Consider the following 21,612-nt stretch of genomic DNA (forward strand, 5'->3'; position numbering starts at 1 on the left):
AAGAAAGAAAGAAAGAAAGAAAGAAAGAAAGAAAGAAAGAAAGAAAGAAAGAAAGAAAGAAAGAAAAAGAAAGAAATACAGAGAAAGAAAGAAAGAAAGAAAGAAAAAGAAAGAAATACAGAGAAAGAAAGAAATACAGAGAGAGAAAGAAAGAAAGAAATACAGAGAAAGAAAGAAAGAAAGAAATACAGAGAAAGAAAGAAAGAAAGAAAGAAAGAAAGAGAAAGAAAGAAATACAGAGAAAGAAAGAAAGAAATACAGAGAAAGAAAGAAATACAGAGAAAGAAATACAGAGAAAGAAAGAAAGAAAGAAAGAAAAAGAAAGAAATACAGAGAAAGAAAGAAAGAAAGAAAGAAAGAAAGAAATACAGAGAAAGAAAGAAAGAAAGAAAGAAAGAAAGAGAACGAAATACAGAGAAAGAAAGAAAGAAAGAAAGAAAGAAAGAAAGAAAGAAAGAAAGAAAGAAAAAGAAAGAAATACAGAGAAAGAAAGAAAGAAAGAAAGAAAGAGAAAGAAAGAAATACAGAGAAAGAAAGAAAGAAATACAGAGAAAGAAAGAAATACAGAGAAAGAAATACAGAGAAAGAAAGAAAGAAAGAAAGAAAAAGAAAGAAATACAGAGAAAGAAAGAAAGAAAGAAAGAAATACAGAGAAAGAAAGAAAGAAAGAAAGAAAGAAAGAGAACGAAATACAGAGAAAGAAAGAAAGAAAGAAATACAGAGAAAGAAAGAAATACAGAGAAAGAAAGAAAGAAAGAAAGAAAGAAAGAAAGAAAGAAAGAAAAAGAAAGAAATACAGAGAAAGAAAGAAAGAAAGAAAGAAAGAAAAAGAAAGAAATACAGAGAAAGAAAGAAATACAGAGAAAGAAAGAAATACAGAGAAAGAAAGAAAGAAAGAAAGAAAGAAATACAGAGAAAGAAAGAAAGAAAGAAAGAAATACAGAGAGAGAAAGAAAGAAATAAATACAGAGAAAGAAAGAAAGAAAGAAAAAGAAATACAGAGAGAGAAAGAAAGAAAGAAATACAGAGAAAGAAAGAAAGAAAGAAATACAGAGAAAGAAAGAAAGAAAGAAAGAAAGAAAAAGAAAGAAAAAGAAAGAAATACAGAGAAAGAAAGAAAGAAATACAGAGAAAGAAAGAAAGAAAGAAAGAAAGAAAGAAAGAAAGAGAAAGAAAGAAATACAGAGAAAGAAAGAAAGAAATACAGAGAAAGAAAGAAATACAGAGAAAGAAAGAAAGAAAGAAAGAAAGAAAGAAAGAAAGAAAGAAATACAGAGAAAGAAAGAAAGAAAGAAAGAAAGAGAAAGAACGAAATACAGAGAAAGAAAGAAAGAAAGAAAGAAATACAGAGAAAGAAAGAAAGAAAGAAAGAAAAAGAAAGAAAGAAAAAGAAAGAAAGAAAGAAAGAAAGAAAGAAAGAAAAAGAAAGAAATACAGAGAAAGAAAGAAAGAAAGAAAGAAAAAGAAAGAAATACAGAGAAAGAAAGAAATACAGAGAAATAAAGAAAGAAAGAAAGAAAGAAAGAAAGAAAGAAAGAAAGAAAGAAAGAAAGAAAAAGAAAGAAATACAGAGAAAGAAAGAAAGAAAGAAATACAGAGAAAGAAAGAAAGAAAGAAAGAAAGAAAGAAAGAAAGAAAGAAAGAAAGAAAGAAAAAGAAAGAAATACAGAGAAAGAAAGAAAGAAAGAAAGAAATACAGAGAAAGAAAGAAAGAAAGAAAGAAAGAGAAAGAACGAAATACAGAGAAAGAAAGAAAGAAATACAGAGAAAGAAAGAAATACAGAGAAAGAAAGAAAGAAAGAAAGAAAAAGAAAGAAAGAAAGAAAGAAAGAAAGAAAGAAAGAAAGAAAAAGAAAGAAATACAGAGAAAGAAAGAAAGAAAGAAATACAGAGAAAGAAAGAAATACAGAGAAAGAAAGAAAGAAAGAAAGAAAGAAAGAAAGAAAGAAAGAAAGAAAGAAAAAGAAAGAAATACAGAGAAAGAAAGAAAGAAAGAAAGAAATACAGAGAAAGAAAGAAAGAAAGAAAGAAAGAAAGAAAGAAAGAAAGAAAGAAAGAAAGAGAAAGAAAGAAAGAAATACAGAGAAAGAAAGAAAGAAATACAGAGAAAGAAATACAGAGAAAGAAAGAAAGAAAGAAAGAGAAAGAACGAAAGAAATACAGAGAAAGAAAGAAAGAAATACAGAGAAAGAAAGAAATACAGAGAAAGAAAGAAAGAAAGAAATACAGAGAAAGAAAGAAAGAAAGAAATACAGAGAAAGAAAGAAAGAAAGAAAGAAAGAAAGAAAAAGAAAGAAATACAGAGAAAGAAAGAAAGAAAGAAAGAAAGAAAGAAAGAGAAAGAAAGAAATACAGAGAAAGAAAGAAAGAAAGAAATACAGAGAAAGAAAGAAATACAGAGAAAGAAAGAAAGAAAGAAAGAAAGAAAAAGAAAGAAATACAGAGAAAGAAAGAAAGAAAGAAAGAAAGAAAGAAAGAAATACAGAGAAAGAAAGAAAGAAAGAAAGAAAAAGAAAGAAATACAGAGAAAGAAAGAAAGAAAGAAAGAAAGAAAGAAAGAAAGAAATACAGAGAAAGAAAGAAAGAAAGAAAGAAAGAAAGAAAGAAAGAAAGAAAAAGAAAGAAAGAAAGAAAGAAAGAAAGAAAGAAAGAAAAAGAAAGAAATACAGAGAAAGAAAGAAAGAAAGAAAGAAAGAAAGAAAGAAATACAGAGAAAGAAAGAAAGAAAGAAAGAAAGAAAGAAAGAAAGAAAGAAAGAAAGAAAGAAAGAAAGAAAGAAAGAAAGAAAGAAAAAGAAAGAAATACAGAGAAAGAAAGAAAGAAAGAAAGAAAGAAAGAAAGAAAGAAAGAAAGAAAGAAAGAAAGAAAAAGAAAGAAATACAGAGAAAGAAAGAAAGAAAGAAAGAAAGAAAGAAAGAAAGAAAAAGAAAGAAATACAGAGAAAGAAAGAAAGAAAGAAAGAAAGAAAGAAAGAAAGAAAGAAAGAAAGAAAAAGAAAGAAATACAGAGAAAGAAAGAAAGAAAGAAAGAAAGAAATACAGAGAAAGAAAGAAAGAAAGAAAGAAAGAAAGAAAGAAAGAAAGAAAGAAAGAAAAAGAAAGAAATACAGAGAAAGAAAGAAAGAAAGAAAGAAAGAAAGAAAGAAAGAAATACAGAGAAAGAAAGAAAGAAAGAAAGAAAGAGAAAGAACGAAATACAGAGAAAGAAAGAAAGAAAGAAAGAAATACAGAGAAAGAAAGAAATACAGAGAAAGAAAGAAAGAAAGAAAGAAAGAAAGAAAGAAAGAAAGAAAGAAAGAAAGAAAGAAAAAGAAAGAAATACAGAGAAAGAAAGAAAGAAAGAAAGAAAGAAAGAAAGAAAGAAAGAAAAAGAAAGAAATACAGAGAAAGCAAGAAATACAGAGAAAGAAAGAAATACAGAGAAAGAAAGAAAGAAAGAAAGAAAGAAAGAAAAAGAAAGAAATACAGAGAAAGAAAGAAAGAAAGAAAGAAATACAGAGAAAGAAAGAAAGAAAGAAAGAAAGAAAGAAAGAAAGAAAGAAAGAAAGAAAGAAAGAGAAAGAAAGAAAGAAATACAGAGAAAGAAAGAAAGAAAGAAAGAAAGAAAGAAAGAAATACAGAGAAAGAAATACAGAGAAAGAAAGAAAGAAAGAAAGAAAGAGAAAGAACGAAAGAAATACAGAGAAAGAAATACAGAGAAAGAAAGAAATACAGAGAAAGAAAGAAAGAAAGAAAGAAAGAAAGAAAGAAAGAAAGAAATAGAGAAAGAAAGAAAAATACATTCTAAAAGTGTATTTGAATTTTCAAAGTCAGGGCAAGTCTTCATTTCCTGTTCACCCTAAAATTAGAATTTTTGTTGTAGTTAACAAAAGAAAATAATTACCTTTGTTAATCCTTAAATGCATGACTGTTTCGCCAATCATTATTACATATTCAGGTCTTTATCGACCCGGATCAATATCTAACACGAAGGATCTCTACCTGTCGCGATAATATAAAACTCCTCTGATATTACAATAACAATTAAAGAAGAATAAAATAAAGCATATTTTGTTCCCTTTTGGAGCTTGAAAGGGCTCATTCTGAGCAGATGTTTTATGCCATCATCACTGTCCTCGTCAGCGCTCATTTCCCAGTAAACTCAGCAAATAATAGGCTATTTTTATGTTTGAGGTCAAGAATATGAGCCCATTCGCGATCTCAAACGTATTCTCAAAACTATATAATTTTCATCATCTTCAAAATCAATATTTCGATCGCTAACAGCTTCACCAGATCCATCCAGTAACAGTTACAGTCATATTTGATTGCGTTCAGCACTTGCTCTGCAGTAAATCGCTGAGCCATTTCATCTTTTTCTTATTATTTCGCTTTCTGCCTGAATGAGTCGTCACTTCAGCATTGTGTATCAGACATTGCCACCTTGTGGAATAAAGGTGAATTGCACTTATTCCGTCATCTAAGATTTGATTATTGTTGTGCAGAAAAAATATACATACACTCATACACACCTCGGGTTGTTAGCGACCCTATACAATTTTTACACAAAATGAACACAAAAATAGGCATTCTTTTATAATTTTATGATTTTTTTCTTGTTATATTCTTTATAATAAATTGATTGAGGAATACCAAGGGCCCTATTTTAACGATCTAAACGCAAAGTGTAAAGCGCACGGCGCAGGTGCACTCAGGGCGTGTCCAAATCCACTTTTGCTATTTTAAGGACGGAAAAACGGTCCGTGCGCCGGGGCGCATTTTTGAAATGGGTTGTCCCTATTCTCTTAATGAGTAATGGGCGTAACGTTCAATAAACCAATCAGAGTGTCATCTCCCATTCCCTTTAAGAGCGAGATGTGCCATGGCGGATTGCTATTTACATGGCGTACACGCGATGAGTCAGTTAATATATATGTGTGTGTATTGGCACGACTGTTCAATTAATTAGCCAATTTCGTTCATCATTATAAGTAGTAATAGGCTGAACTGAAAATAGGTAGCCTAATTCTAATACACGCAATGACTATTCATCATTACATTTTTATATTTATGTAGCCTACACAATAATATTCTTTTACACTGTAATCCTTTTGTTTTTAATATTTGGCATGTTTGTGTGATGCGCATCCCTGTGTGTAATAAGCAAAGTCAACGCGCACTGTGGATGCGCCCAGAGGCGCAGTTTCTACCAACGCGCTCTAACAAAAAAATATTGTGCCATTGACTTTAGACTTTAGACCAGGTTTGAGTTGGTCTATGGCGCAATCTATTTTCAGCTCCTTAAAATAGCAATGCGCCGGCAATGCGCCTGAACACACCTCTTTTTTAGACCAGCACGCCCATGGGCGCACAGAGAAACACACAGACATCAAGATTCAGCTATGAATCTCAACAAAGTTGACATGATTCATTCCCTAATGCATGCTGGGAGCCACCATAGTACACAACTCATGACTCCCAGCATGCACTGCGGCATCAAGTATGTTTCATTTTTTTTGGTAAGTTTATGTAGATAAATGACAGAAATGAAGTCAGTCTAGTGTGTAGTAACAGAGATGCATTCGTTGATGCATTAACATTGTTTCAATGGTTGTTTGCTATCTGTGGTAGGCCTACACCCAAGCTTTACTCCCAGTAACTAAATCACTACTGTCTACTCTGTTGGAAAGAAATATCAGTTATCCACATTCATCAGTCCTACACTTCCAGTCCTTTAAATCAATACAACACCATCCCTGATTGTGAATGAATTTACAGTTGCTGTCCCAGGTTAGACTGTTAAAAAAAGAAAAAAAAAAGAAAGTGTCTGGCAACCAGATGTCACAAATATTATTTTGTTTAATTGACCTTCGCAAAAGCCCCCTTTAGTTACTGTTGCTTTGTCCGACAAGCCGTGGCGCGTCACGCCATACAGAGTGAAAAATACATTGCGGTGCAAACAGAACACTGACAACATGTCGACAGACAAGACAGAGCAGGTTACTTATGATATTAAACAAAGTCCCAGCTTTCAAACTGTGTAATTTTTTAAGAAATTCAAACAATAAAAAGCGTTCTGTGGCTCTTTAATGTGTCGTGACAGATCGCTGTAGCGCCTCTGCTCAAGCGACTTGTGAACGATCATCTCTTCCTACTAGTTCATTTATAGCATCAAATAAACATGAATGAACATCAGAAGGAATGTTGTTTCAAACGCGGAAAGATGTCAATACACACCATTTTTCAAGTTTAACTCCACCAAGGTTAATCTTCTAATCTTCTTTGTCGGACAAAATACAGATTCGGTGTTATGATTGGTTAGATCGCTTGTCAATCAAACTCCCGGTGAAGGGTCAATTGTCTTTAATTCAGTTAGTAAATTATTCCATAACCATATACCTTAACTGAATTATTATTAATTATTTTTTTTTATATTTTGCTGCTTGGCTTTTGTGACATATGTGGACCTATGCCCTGTTGTTTTTGTTGTTGTTGTTGAGTAGAATTTTTTGGTATAAGTCACAGAGAGGAAATATATGTCAATAGTTCAGCTGTCTAGGGAAGTCCAAAATTGTTTGAACACCAGATCTGAAAGCACTTCTCTGCCTCTTCCACCTTCTTCTTCTCCTCCTCCTTATTCTCAGCTGTCTGATCTTCAGTTCTTCTGTAATAAACTCTGACAAGCTCTTCATTGAACCTCTTCGGCAGGAAACTGGACAGCTGTCAATTCAAGACAACAATCACACCATGAGTTTTCTAAAGATACTTGATCATGAAGTAAATGAACTACAATAAAAAAAAAAAAAAAATACAATGGTCTAAAATAAAACATGATTACCTGATAATCTTTAATGGTAGAAGCCTCATTGGGGTTCCTCTTGCTGTAGAAATAGACAGATTCAATGGGGTTTTTGTCCTTCATGCCGTGATCCAGATCAACCACCTGAGTAAGAGATGAAATTATCAGCTTACGGAATGAATTCACTAAACAGTTGTATGTTTTATTTCTGAGCAAAACCTGCTTCTTAATCACTTTCAATCTAGTTTAAGCACCGAATAACTACATAACTTACATAAACTGGTAAATCTTCAGCATTCAGAGAAACAGTTGGGTTATCAAGCTTGTACTTCTGTACTGCGGCTTTCCATGTTGTCGACAGCTCTTCCTGAATTTTCAGATTTGAAAGGGTTTGTCAAGTACTGTACAGTAAATACTGTCTTAATAAAGTCACTAAACCAACCTATTGTTCTATACTGACCTTTGACATATTTTTCTCAGTCAGACGAGCTTCTCCCACAAACTTTGGCAGTTTTCTTCTGACGATCTTGTCCAGGATATCTCTGGATTTCTTCAGGTTTTCAGCAGTGGAGGACGAGATCTGCTCAAAGATCTCATCTGACAGAATAAAAAAGTATTAAGAAATGAATTTCTTCAGACCATTATATTATTTTACTTACAGATAAAAATGGAAAATGATGCTTTCAGCTGACCTGTGAGTTTGCTGTATTCCTCTGCCGTCTTTATGGCTTCAGAAATCTTCAGCATATCTTCAGGTTTTCCTTCATGAAGGTCACGATCAGCTAGAACGAGCGCTTCAGCAAACCTGACACATAGAAAAACAAATGAGTTAGTGTGTTGTACCATGTATGCTGTGGAAACGTAAGTGAAGTGGCCTATGGTCAGACACAGATTCAGATGTCCTGCAGGCGTCTCGACTTTGTTGTTTTGTTCAATAAAGTCTAATTTTGACTTCTGGAACTCTGGAACTTCATTTGCAAGAAAGAGATTATTTTTTTCCTCAACACTGTCTCACTATATAATGACATGAACACATGAACTTCATCTCCATGTAATAATAAATATTTTCTTCCATGTTTTAATTTTATCAGTAAATCTATGTTGTGCAGCACTATGTTTGCCAAAAAATGGGTTTGTTTAATTTGAATTTGATTAAAAGATAAATTCATGTTTTATGCCTTCACTTGATTACCAGAATAAAATACACAACAGAAAATTTATTTTTTTTAAAATTATGATTTCAATTGATTAGATATGATTTTTGATTAATCAAATTTAAGTTAACTGTAACCCGTTTATAAAAAATCTAGATCAAAGAAAAGGAAGAAAAATATCTACTTGGGTCTGAGCTCACCAAATACAATTAATTCCTGTTTATGCTAGTATTTGGAGTCCCGGGTTCGGGGTCTCACACCATGCACTGAATCAAAATGATGATTACAACTTTGTTTTAAATATGTGTGTCTGCACTTGTATAACTTAATACTAACTGAATGAATAAAAAAATAATAGTAAAATGAATTATAAATGAATGAAACACATTAATTAGCTTCAATGAACTGTAACTGTATTCTCTGAATTAATTCTTTTTTTTTTTTCGATTTGTTTTCAGTATGCACTTAAGCACTGCACACATCACATGAAAACATTATTTGCCCTTCACAAATCCCAATTGAATACAAAGTATATTGTTCATCAACAATAAAGAAAAGAAAAGAAAAGGAAAGGAAAAAAAAAAATCAGTATGTGTACTTGAGTGTATACTTAAGTCCAAGAGGAATATAAATGACTCAGTTCCATTTGTGTGGATATGTCTCAGTTCAGTTTGTGTGAATGCGTCTCAGTTCAATTTGTGTGTGTGTGTGTAAATGCCTACAGTCTTTGCAGGAAGAAACGATGAAGAAACGATGAAGATACGATGAAGAAACGATGAAGAAAACAAACAGAGTAATGACGCAATTACTCTGTAGTGCAAATCCAGCGCGGCTCTCCCTCACTGCGCGACTCCAACACGACCGCCGAACCTTGAGACAGTCCAATCTCCTCAAACTTTGTGGTGCAACATCCAATCGCTAATGCAATAAAACAGTTCAGACATCAATTTAGAAAAATAGTGATGAAGATGGGCAAGATTAATAATAGCCGCACATGTCGCTCACATCTCTCTCTTCAACGAGCTGGCGTGCATGTGACGTCAGCATCCATCACCGAAATGCATACAACGTTTACAACTTTTAAACTTTAACAACATTATTTCATAACATAAACGTGCAAATAGCTTTAACAAGTATATAAATTCAGCATAAACACTTTACAAGTATGGTATTGCACACTTTATACCCATTTAACATACAACATTAACCATCCGCATTTCATTATATGAACAAACACATATTTAAACAATATTTATGAAAATAAAGAATGATTGTGACTTACCTAATGCAATAAAACAGTTCAGACATCAATTTAGAAAAATAGTGATGAAGATGGGCAAGATTAATAATAGCCGCACATGTGGCTCACATCTCTCTCTTCAACGAGCTGGCGCGCATGTGACGTCAGCACCCATCGACGCGTTTCTTTTAATTATTTTCGTCCGTCACAAAAACAAATTAATAATTATAAAAATAATTTTAAAAAGTAAAATAAAAAAAAATGTCTGAACATTTTATGCATTAGGAAAGAGAAAAAAAAATACATAAAAAAAAAATACATAGGAACAACCTCAATTAATTGGGTGGGTTACATAACCATTAAAATTGAGTCTAGAAAAATTAAAACAGGGGAAAAAAATGGAATTTGGGAGAAAAATAAATCAATTTCATAGAGCCTCAAGTGCAGTCAATGGTCTAATGCAGAATTTGTGTAAGGTCATGTAAAGAATAATAAATGAACAAAGGATGTTAAAGTGTGTACAGCGGGACGTTCACTGCAAACAGAGACTCACATTTCTTCAATGATGTTGCAGATCTTGTGCTGGTAGGCCTGGCGATGGAGAGTGTATCGGGTGCGAAACATGTCATAAACATTATCTGCCTCCTGTTAGACACACAAACACCAGTGTCACAGATCCCATGATACAATTACTAATTCAACACCTTTTATCTTTTTTTTTTTTTCTTTAGATTTTTCCAAAGAAACAAATCACCACATTTTTAAACACACAGCTGATCAAAAAAGATATTATGAAAATTATATAAATAATGAAATGTCAATTTTTGGGTTGTATCATGTACCTTGTCTCTGAAGCAAATGTGATTTATCCCATTGATTTTACACACTCGAGCAAACTTCAACAAACGCTGATGGTCAAAACTGTTACGAATGCCGAGGTGATGACAGTCTCTGAGAAATGAGTATCAAATACAATAAAATACAATGGATAGATAATATATAAATATCAGCTTGGCTCTGTTTGCATTAGTTCATAGGTGCCTTTATTTTAAATGGACCTATTGTGACCTACAAGAGATTAAAACAAGGCTGAATTCAAGCTGTGAATGTGGTCTGATATTTGCTACTATGTGTTCTTGTGTTGCCTTCAGCCAATCAAAATGTCTAATAATAATTACCGTGCAAAATAGTCCCATTTGTCCACATCAATGCCGTTCTGTTTGTTTGCCACAATCTCATATAGGAAGGATTTGTCTTTATCTCTGCCATCATATGTCCACTGAAATGAAAAGCATGTCTGTTTCACTTCAACATTTTCCACTAAAGGTATCATTCAGATTTATTAACACATCTGGAGTATCAGTATGAACCTCAGCAGCTGAAGCTTTTGCCCCTTCGATTAACTCTTTAATGAAGATGACGTCTCTATCATTCAGTTCGTGCTCTTTCAACACATCTTCATCCTCAGACTCTTCACAATGTCATCAAACATCTGCACTGACATCTGCTCATGCTGCAGTAAAGACACAAAGACACATGAGATCTTAAATATATATACATGAGATCTTAAATACATCAAATACAGGGTCACACATCAAAAACCACAGTGTTAAATGAACTCCCTGGGAGTATATCTGAAACCATACTCAAGAGTGTTAAATGAACACTGAAGTAGTGTTAAAATTAATGAGATAATTAAGTGATTAATTGAGTGATGATTGACCATTAATGGAGACACCTGATGATAACAACTTAAAAACTTAAGGGTCAAGAGCTCAACTAAAACAAACACTGATCTCCATTATGGTGACTCAACTGTGACTTTCTCCTTTGATTTTGCTTGTTAACAACAGTATCTTCAATAATGGTCAATCATCACTCAGTTAATCACTTAATTATCTCATTAACTCTGACACTGCTTTAGTGTTGGTTCTGGGAACATTAAAAATGTTCAGTTTTCTTGACGTTATAGAAATGTTTTTTAAGGTATAATGTTCCTCAGACGTTCTTTCAACTTAATTTTGATCTAAAGTTCAACATTGTAGGAACGTTGATTTGTAACATTCCAAGAACATGAAAATGTCCAGTTTCCTTAATGTTAGTAGAATGTTATTTAAAGGTTAGTGTGATGTTCCTGAAACATTCTTTCAATCATTCAAACACCTGCTGTGAACAAACACTGAAAGAAAGAGAAATAAGAACACAAACTACAACTTTCTTCAGCCACAGCCTTAGATGAACTGAAGATAAAAGACATTAAATCTCTGAAGATCTGATTCAACAACTCCACAAACAGCATTACCAGCTTCACTTATTACTAACCAGACTGACTTTATTTCTAACAGAAGTTTAACACGCACAGTTGTTAATCTTGAGTACATATAGAGTAACAATGCATCCTTCATATCTCCGAAAAGTCTTTAGTTTTATCATATTTACAAAATATAGATACGCTAAACCGAGTCTTTCCAGAAAAAAGACGAGCTCCTGGAGGTGTGCCGTGGGCAGAGTCACGAGCTTTTAATCTTTCCCTCACAACCAAAAACACACTCCTTCAGTGACTGGAGCTGCGTCTCATTTCAGAGGCTGTGTCCTCCGGAGGTCACATTTGAAGGCTGAATGCTTCATCAAGGATGACATATTTAAGAAAAGTAACTGTAATAAAACTGACTGATATTCATTTTGAGGTGTGAAATACTGTAATTCCTTTCTTACTTTGCAATCTAATGGTTATTTTAAACGAGACCAATGATGTATGCAGCCTTCGAAGGGTGCAGCCCCTGAATTGGGACACAGCCATTGTTGAAAAATCTCTCTTCTTCCATATCCCAAACGAAGCGTGTTGATAGGCGGCTCTTGCTCTGGGTGATGTGTGTATGTATGTTTACCAGAGAAAAGTGCCTATACAAGGAATCTTACTCTTTATTACGGGATAAAGGCCATACCTGAAAAGTGACTTGCATAAGTTTGCAGAAGTTGTATATTTGGCACAGAAATACTCTGTCATACGTCTAACTCGTGTTTTGAAACTTTGGCCATGTTTAGCAGCATGATGATCTGATGTCTAAGTGTGTCTTATTCAACTTTCAAATAGTTTTGGATGATCTAACACAAATGATTAGAACATCGTTTGAGTTTATTACTTACTTTTTATAAAACCTCTAATGTCAAGAAAACTGGGCAATGTGTTCATTCTCACCTTCCACTTCTCAGGGATTTCATCAGGCAAGCCTAAGAATAAGAAGCAGGACTCAGATGATTTGTAAGTCATATTTTGCACATTACTGAACACTTTCAAGTTCACTTATCAGACATGCACACACAAAACAGAGTTTTATTTATTTATTTATTTCAAACATAATGACATGACTAAGAATTTTTCCACAGATCCTTCTGATTAGAATTAATCTCACACTGACACACTTACCTTTTATTTGTTTAATCTTTTTGGCTTTAGGAATAACCAGACCATCAAATATATGGGAAAATGGACCATGACCTAAGGATAGATAGATAGATAGATGATAGATAGATAGATAGATAGATAGATAGATAGATAGATAGATAGATAGATAGACAAAAAGTTAAATATATTAAATGCTTAAATATGCGTTTCTGTTACTGATGGTTTTTATCTACTTAGACATTTATTTTAAAATAACTTTTTACTAACAAATAATTACACAAAGTAATGAGCAGTACTTAAAAAACATAAAACAAAATTAACACAAACGTGATGACGATTTCAATAATAAATTAATAAAGCATCAGTGTTACTCACCCAAGTCATGACACAATCCAGCGATCTGAACACACAGGAAATCCTGTTTGGTGATTTTGAGCTCTGGCTGATTATCATGAAGAATCTTGACCAGACAACCTGCTAAATATGCCACACTAACACACAAACAACACCACTTCATGACCAAAAACACTGAATCGAGCAAAAAGATGGTAACGCTTTAGATTACAGCCCGGAAAGTACTGCGTAATTACACCAAATTTACAGCGTAACTTTCAATAATTATAGTGTAAATATACAGTAAGTATGTGTAAGTATAGGGGAACAATATGTGAAGTGTTGGGAATAAAGGGGTAACAACCAGGAAAATAACAAATTATTTATACTGTAAATATTTTATAACTAAAGGGTACGTATGACATATAACTAAGGGGTAAATATGACATTACGGGCCGTAAATTAAAGTGGTGCTTGTTACCCTCTTGTTTCATGTAGTTATAGGGTAAGTATGACATTACGGGCCGTAAATTAAAGTGGAGCTTGTTACCCTCTTGTTTCATGTAGTTACAGGGTAAGTAATTAATACAAAATAAATAAATAAATAAATGCAAACAGTCATATCACTTGGAAAACTTTATTTGAAAAACAACTTATTTCAAAACAAATTTAAAGTTACAACACTTCTTATTTGTTTCTCTTGCTTGGCTTCCTCCTCCTCTTGTTCCTCTTTTTCTTTCTTTCCGCTGATGAATCTTAAGAGGGAATCCCATTTGCTATTCTGTATTTAAAAATTACAGAACACCCGGAAATGTGCTCACCGTTTACTCATCTTTTACCCTCATGCCATCTGAGATGTATACGACTTTCCTTCTTAAGATGAACACAAAAAGGATTTTAGGAAAAAAATAAATCATCTGGGAATGCTTTATAATGCAAGCTCACGTGTTCCTAAAAGTCGAAGCATCAAACAGCACAAACAGCAATAACTACAGTAATCCATACGGCCCTAATGGATGAATCGATGTCTTCTGAAGTGAAACGATAAGTATTTGTAAGAAAAATACCAAATATTTGAATATTTTTAAAACTTTCGACCAACTGTCTCCTGCGCGTGCATGCGAGGGTTGAGAGTTCATGCTTGACGTAACTTGAAGCGTGACGTAAGCGTGCCGAAAGACTCACGCAGATGTTGGATGCCGTCAGTTTTTTATTATTATTATTATTATTTTTTTAGTAATGCTCACAACAAAATACACAGAATAACAGATAATGAGAATGAGAAACAAACAAGACAGAATAACAGAGACGGCAGTTCTCGCGCGAGTTTCACACGAATCTGCTTCATGTTTCTCATTACAATATGCTTCGTCAAACGCAAAGTCGACTCTCATGCAGGCGCTGGTGACAGTTGGTCGGAAGCAAAAAATGAATAGCCTAAACCATGAGAAAATTTCAGGGTGTAACTTACTGTATTTTCTTATAATACAGAACAGCAATGAGATTCCTTCTTAAGATTCATCAGCTGAGAAACAAGAGCAGGAGGAAGCCAAGCGAGAAACAACAACAACCAAAAAACGGACAAAACTTGTTACTTTCTGTCAGGAAAGTAACTCTTTAGAGTTTGAAATGAAAAGTTGATTTAAAAAAAAGTGTTGTAGACCTGTTTTTAATAAAGTTGTTTTTCAAATAAAGGTTTCGGAGTCAGTGATATCAGATTGTTTGCATTTTATTAATTACTTACCCTGTAACTAAATGAAATAAGAGGGTAACAAGCAGCACTTTAATTTACGGCCCGTAATGTCACACTTACCCCTTAGTTATAAAATATTTACAGTATAAATAATTTGTTATTTTCCTGGTTGTTACCCCTTTATTCCCGATACTTTACATATTGTTCCCCTATACTTACACATACTTACTGTATAGTTACACTATAATTATTGAAAATTACGCTGTAAATTCGTTATAATTGCGCAGTACTTTCCGGGCTGTAATCTAAAGCGTTACCAAAGATTTTTGTTTACTTGCATGTCATGTGACCGTTATGCCCTAACAATCAAGTTTTAGCAGGAACAGAGGTGGAAAGTCCAGGGGTCAGAAAGTATGACAGAAAGTATGATGTTGTGTCTCTCTTTTATTCTGTTCTTCTTGTTTCTCTTTCCTTCAATGATTTTGCATATTAATATCAAATGTGGATTTTAATTCTTTACCATCAAACTGAAATGTAACACCTCACATGATGTATGTGTTTAAAAGTTTCTTTCATTTCATGGACATAAGCATGAATGTACTTACTACTTCAAAAATTTCAAGAGTGTATATAATAATCTCACCCAAGAGAGTGTTCGAAGCGATTGTGAGAAGCTCCCGGATACACCAGATATGTTCCTCCGAGCTGTTTGATGTGACGGAGTCTCTGAAACTGAGGTGTGTCTGTGATCTTCACCAGCAGGGGGTGCAGCTCAATGTGACCATGAATGGGGTCGTTGAAAATCTACAGTATGCAAAACACACCGGATTATCACTCTAACATGTAAGAGATTTAGTTCAGCATTTTTTTCCATGAAAGGTGCTTTCTGTTATCCACGAAATATAAAGTACATTCATGCTTATGTCCATGAAATGGAAGAAACTTTTAAACATATACATCATGTGAGGTGTTACATTTAAGTTTGATGGTAAAGAATTACAATCCACATTTAAAACATATCGGCTGTGAAAAATGAAAAGGTAAGTGAAAAGTTAAATAGCATTCATGATGTAATGTTCACGAGTAGTTCACATACCTTCATTTGTTTTTTTGAGAAGAATAAGGAGTATTTCTTTAAGATGTCTTGCAATTCATCATTAATGATCTCCCATAACTGTTGTTTCTCAGGCTCTGGAATAAAACATTTTATATCCTCAGTACAAAATGTTATATATATATATATATATATATATATATATATAGTTATGACAGCCTAAAAAAAAAAAATCAAAAGTCAAGAGCCCAACTAATGTAGATGCTGATCACCATAATGGCGACTTTAAACCAAACTATTATTTTCAATAAAACATCAACATTAGAACTGCTATCAGAAGTGTCAATTCTCAATAAGAACTGTATGACAGAAATTAAATCAATCTGGTTAGTAATAAGTGAATCTGGTAATGGTGTTTAATCATAATAATCATAATGATTTTGATGTTTAATCAGATCTTGAGAGATTTAATGTCTTTTATCTTCACTTGATTTCATCAAAGGCTGTTGCTGGAAGTCTGTTGAAGTTCTTGTTTTTTTTTTTTTTTTTCTTTCTTTTTTGTTGTTCATCTTTCCTTCAGTGATTCTGCTTTTTAACAACAGGTGTTTTCTTCAGTAATGCTCAATCATAACTTCATTATTCATTAATGAGTAATCAAATCTCATTAACTTCCCTCTTGAATGGTCTTTGTCTCAGTCATGGAGGGTTTGGTCTTGACAACACCTCTGGTTAACCTTCCTGACAAAATCGACACAAAAAGTGTTGTCCCAAAACTCACACAATGATGTGTAAGAATTTAACCCAATTTGAGTCAGTTTTAACACATTCTTTCTCAGAGTGTATAGTGGATGTGAATGGGGCAAGACTTTACAGAAATGTGCAGCTTAATTCATTTATTTATGATCATTTTAGCATTAGTATACTGTAAATGTTTCCATACAAAATATGCACTGTAAAGTTTTCTAATTTAATATTTTAGCAGTGGGACTAGTTTTAGGAAGTAGTTCATGTGGATGTTCTGATGGTGCCCTTCTGACGTAATTCCTGTGGGCGTTTCTTTTTTAAACAGCTTCCTTTCTATCTTTGTCAAATCTATTGCATTCGCTGGATTTTGTGTCATCTCAAGTCAAGCTGTGGTCCAAAGAAACAAATAACTTTATTTGTATGTATTAACTAACTGCCTTAGACATGAACAATAATCTTGTGACTGACTTTTGTTCTTGGTATGTAAATCATAAGTAACAGATGGATATTACTCTAAACACAAATACGGAAGTAGGAGATAGATGTATCACATGACCTTCAGTTTATTTTATATATATATATATATATACACACATTACCATATGAAAATGAGTTGTGTCATGAACTGCAAAATTAAATCAAATCACATATGTCTTCCCTTACCTTCACTTTCTTCATAGGACTTTTTTAAATCCTGAAGACTTTTCCTGTGATCAGAGAGCGTTTTTTTGGTTTGTTCAGAATGAAGCATCTTCTCTTTTGTCTTCTTTTGGTGGATTGTTAAAAACTCAAATGAGGAGGCAATAAAGATCTGTACAACTGTGTACAGATTTCATAGATTCAGCAACTCAACTCTTTCTGGATTACATGATGAGGAAAGTCTTGTCATGAAACTATGAGGGTGTGTCTCAGACAAACGGTGAGCTTTAGTGACGGGGAATGAGTCGAGTCAGAGTGACTGCTGCTGGAAACACATTCAGCAGGTGCCGATCACACAATATTTACTGTATAGTTCTTGTGTTTGTCTTATATCTGTCTTTGGTAGGGCAGCCTGTTTAGCAAATATATGCAAATGTAATGCAAATATTGCATAATAAAATATGAAAGTTAAAGGGATAGTTCATGCAAAAAATAATAGTCATCCTTTATAAGTCCCCTCATGTCTTTCGCATCTGTATCAGCTTCTGTGGAAAATATATTATTTACTTTTTTTAATGGGGTCCAGTGTTACACTTACACCAACATTCCTCAAAATATCTTCTTCTGAGCCAAAAGAAACGACATGACAGCAGTGATATAACTGAGGGAAGGGTCTTCTACATCTCAATACTGACTTTTCCATCAGACATCAAAATCAGCATTTATAGATCCAAGTGCTTCTGATAAAAACTGCACATGTATGTAACAAGTTTGCTGGATTGATAGATTTTTTTCACATTTAAAATATTTTGCCATCTTGTTCCCCGTTCATGTTATGCCTTTGCATGGTTTGAACCAAAGCATGTTCAAACTGTAAGGTGTGGAAAGTTTTGTGTCAATGATCACAAAAATAAAAACATTCTGTGGTTGACTTTAATGAAGTATCTGTAGTGGAACAGGTTCTGTTTGATGAACAGGTGGAGCAGCTCTAGTAGATGAACAGCTGGTCTTTGTGTTGCATTGTGTACACATTTATTAATAGATACAAAATAATTTCAAAATGAAGAAAGCTTCTGTGTCATGACATTCTAAAAGCAATCACGTCTCCGGCCTCGCTCCATTCCCACGGCTCTCGGCTTCACCCTGCTTACCACAATTACTTTTCTTTCTCTTGAAAACTCTTAAATTCCTGAATCGTTTTGTCATTCAAGCATTCATTTATATTTATACAAATATAATGTTATTTAACTTTGTAGAGAATCCACATAAAACAACAACCATTTCTTTCATTCAAATGCCTGAACTTTGGCATTAATGTGGTGAACAGTTGAGGTGGAGTTTAATTGTGAATCTACTCACTCTTATGTCACTCCCAACCGAGTCTGTCTTTCTTCAGTTGAGGAATATTCTGACATATCCTTTTTTATTATTATTTACTGGTGATTATAGTTCTTTACTGTAATCTACAGTATGTTACTGTAAAGATACTATAAACTAAACTAAAACTCATTAATAATTTCATTTGCATAAACCGACTTCCTGAAATTTTCCCACTTCCATTTAAATTTATACACTAATATTTAAATATTTTAATCATGTGAGCATTTTTTTTTTTTACTGTGAACATTTCATTAGAGTCCAAAGAAAATATTTTAAACAAGGAGATCTTCACTTCATTAAAAACATCATCTCTTAAATGAAGCAACATGCAGCATATCATCAACATTACTTGATCTTCTCCTGAACTTAAGCACAGGCTCTCTTCAGCACAATAGTGACCCACAAAACGTAATTTTACAGAAAACTACTGGCAACAGTATTTTTTCTTTAAACTTTTCAACTCCACAGGAACATCCTCTAGTGTCCACACTACAAAGAGTAAAAGTAACACTGTTGCTGTGTTGCAGTAATTAAGTGAATGTGACTTTGACTATATTTCAGTATTCGCCAGATGTGTTAAACTCTCTGAGACGGTTGGCTACCAAATGCATAATAGAATAGTTTGTTCTGTCATCATGTACTCACTGTCCTGGCAAACATGTATGACTATATTTCTTTCTTCTGTGAAACACAAAAAAAGACATTCTGAGAAAAAAAAATAAATAAATCAAATGTTTATACTGTGAAAGTCAATGGAACCTTGATCTTTCACGCTCCAGAAAGGATTTTTTCAATACAACTCCACTTGTATATTCTTCTGAAGTACAAAAACAGAGCAATATTTATTTAGTTGTTCTAAAATCATATGCTACATCCAATACAGTGACACAAACCTGAAATGTGAAGGCAGGCAGCCCGAAGCATGGCAAGGAAATGCAGAGTCTCGTTCCCTGTTCTCAGGGAACCATGGTTACATACGTAACCTGAGACGTTCCCTTTCAAAAGGGAACTCCACTCTGCATTTGCAGCAAACGCTTTGGGGAACTATATACCCACGCCACCATGCTTGAGGAGAGTGCCTGCCAAGAAATATGGCTGAGAAAAAGAACAGTTCCAGAGCAGTTAGAGAACTGCTTGGCAACCCCCCCTCGTGTCACACCAGGCTGTCAGTGACAGCATTCCCTTTGGCCAACAGCCCAAGCTGAACTTCAAGAAGGCCTCCCTCAGAGGGTCTACAGAAGCTGCTAAGGCATCTGGAACCAGCTTTTCCAAAGAGAAAGTGGTCCCTTTAAAGGAATGTGGCCAAGGAACCAAAGGGAACCTTGGCTAGTCACTTAAAGGGGAACGAAGTCACCCCCAATGTCACCAGGGAGGCCAACCTGTTCTTGTCAAGGAACAGACTTAGTTCTGGCCAACCCTGTCTGAATAAAGAGCCTCTAAAATGCTTTTTTTTAAAGAAGATAGTAAGTAAGAGTGACTGCAAAGAGGCAGAAACCAACTCAAACCCACGCGTAGAGACGGGCATCCTGGAGAGCAGAACTCAGCTCAGAGTGCTATGAACCCTCATATCGAGGGAAGATAATCCGCTCATTCTAGGATCTACCCAGTGCTTAATTAACACACTGAGGAGGCTGTGTGCTAGAGAACCCTGATATAGGGGAGCACAAACCAGCCTGGGGCTGAATCTTAGGAGGAGGCCTGATTAAGGCCTACTACCATGATCAGCTTAGGGAGCTAAGCACTATTACAAACACAACCCTGAAAGGGAAGTACAAAACTCACCTAACAGGTCGGCCATGCAATGGGCACATACTCATGGAGGCCAAAGAGGGGCCTACAGCATGATAGTAGCTATATGTGAAACAGAAGTATATTCAGAAAGTGGCCTGATAGAGCCACCCTGAACATCTGTCTTTGCTGGGGTAGACAGACAACTTCAATGGCAGCATAGGAGGCTGCAAAGTGCCCGCATGACAATCCTTCTAACACAATCCAACGAGCAGGGTACTCAGTAAAAGCACCTTTTACTCTTTAAAGCAAGAGGAGTACAGTGTATGCCAACACGTATTAAGGAAGGCCTGGAGGGGCCTATAACCTCAACAGACACGTGGCATCAGCTCGTGACAGTGTTTAGGTCCCAAGCACTGTAAACAACCCGCCAAAGAGGAGGTTGGATCTACCACTTGGGCCCCTGGCCAGCGAAAGTGTATAGAAATAATTCTCAAAGATGAATACACCCAAACAAACTCCAGTGTGTTCAAAAAGGTGGCCCGCAGGCCTAGCAACCTCTAGGACACACGGCCGTTGCTAGGAGCACAAAAGATCTACCCTAGGCTCTAGGTGGCTCTTAGCTCAACTAGAGTAGAAATAAGACTCATGGAGGCAAATGTAGGTTAAACCGAACCTCAGTAAGGTTTCACTACCATACTCCACCTGAGAGGCTAGCCACTCGAAATACTCAGTAAAAGCACCTTGTTACTCTCATAGCGAGAGGAGTACATGACTGAACTCCATATGTTGCACCGGAGGCTGAAGTAGGCCTACCTAGTAAACATATGGCATCAGCAAGTGGCTGCCATAACCAGACCACCAAAAAGCTATTTCTTCCTCAGAAGAAATACATAGAATGCTGCCACTCAACGTGAACAGGCCTGATTAGGGCCTATCCGTTGGGGTGGGGTGTGGCCTTTTGAGGTGGTTTACCTTACCTGACACAATCCAACAAGCAGTGTACTCAGTAAAAGCACCTTTTTACTCTTGAAAGCAAGAGGAGTACAACGCATGCCAACACGTATTAAGGAAGGCCTGAAAGGGCCTATAACCTCAGACACGTGGCATCAGATCGTGGCTGTGTTTAGGCACCAAAAACAATAAACAACCGGAGCAAAGGAGGTTGGATTTATCACTTGGGCCTCTGGCCAACCAGAAGTGTATACAGAATTCTCAAAGAAAAATATACACAAACATACACCAGTGTGTTCAAAAAGGCGGCCCATAGGGCCTAGCAACCTCTAAGACACACGGCGTAAGATTAGTGGCTGTTTCTAGGAGCACAATAGATCCACCCTAGGCGCTAGGTGGCTCTTAGCTCAACTAGAGTAGAAATCAGACTCAGGGAGGCATATGTAGATAAAACCAAACCTCAGTAAGGTTTCACTACCATAACCAACCTGAGGGGCCAGCCACTCAAAA

At 34.7% G+C, this 21,612-nt stretch overlaps 1 pseudogene; it reads right to left on the bottom strand.

The window, feature by feature from the left end:
• Positions 1-5,774: 5,774 nt before the first annotated feature.
• Positions 5,775-17,152, bottom strand: LOC137031880 (deoxynucleoside triphosphate triphosphohydrolase SAMHD1-like; annotated as a pseudogene).
• Positions 17,153-21,612: the final 4,460 nt, after the last annotated feature.

Source organism: Chanodichthys erythropterus, chromosome 12, assembly GCF_024489055.1.
Source record: "Chanodichthys erythropterus isolate Z2021 chromosome 12, ASM2448905v1, whole genome shotgun sequence".
Lineage (NCBI taxonomy): Eukaryota > Metazoa > Chordata > Actinopteri > Cypriniformes > Xenocyprididae > Chanodichthys > Chanodichthys erythropterus.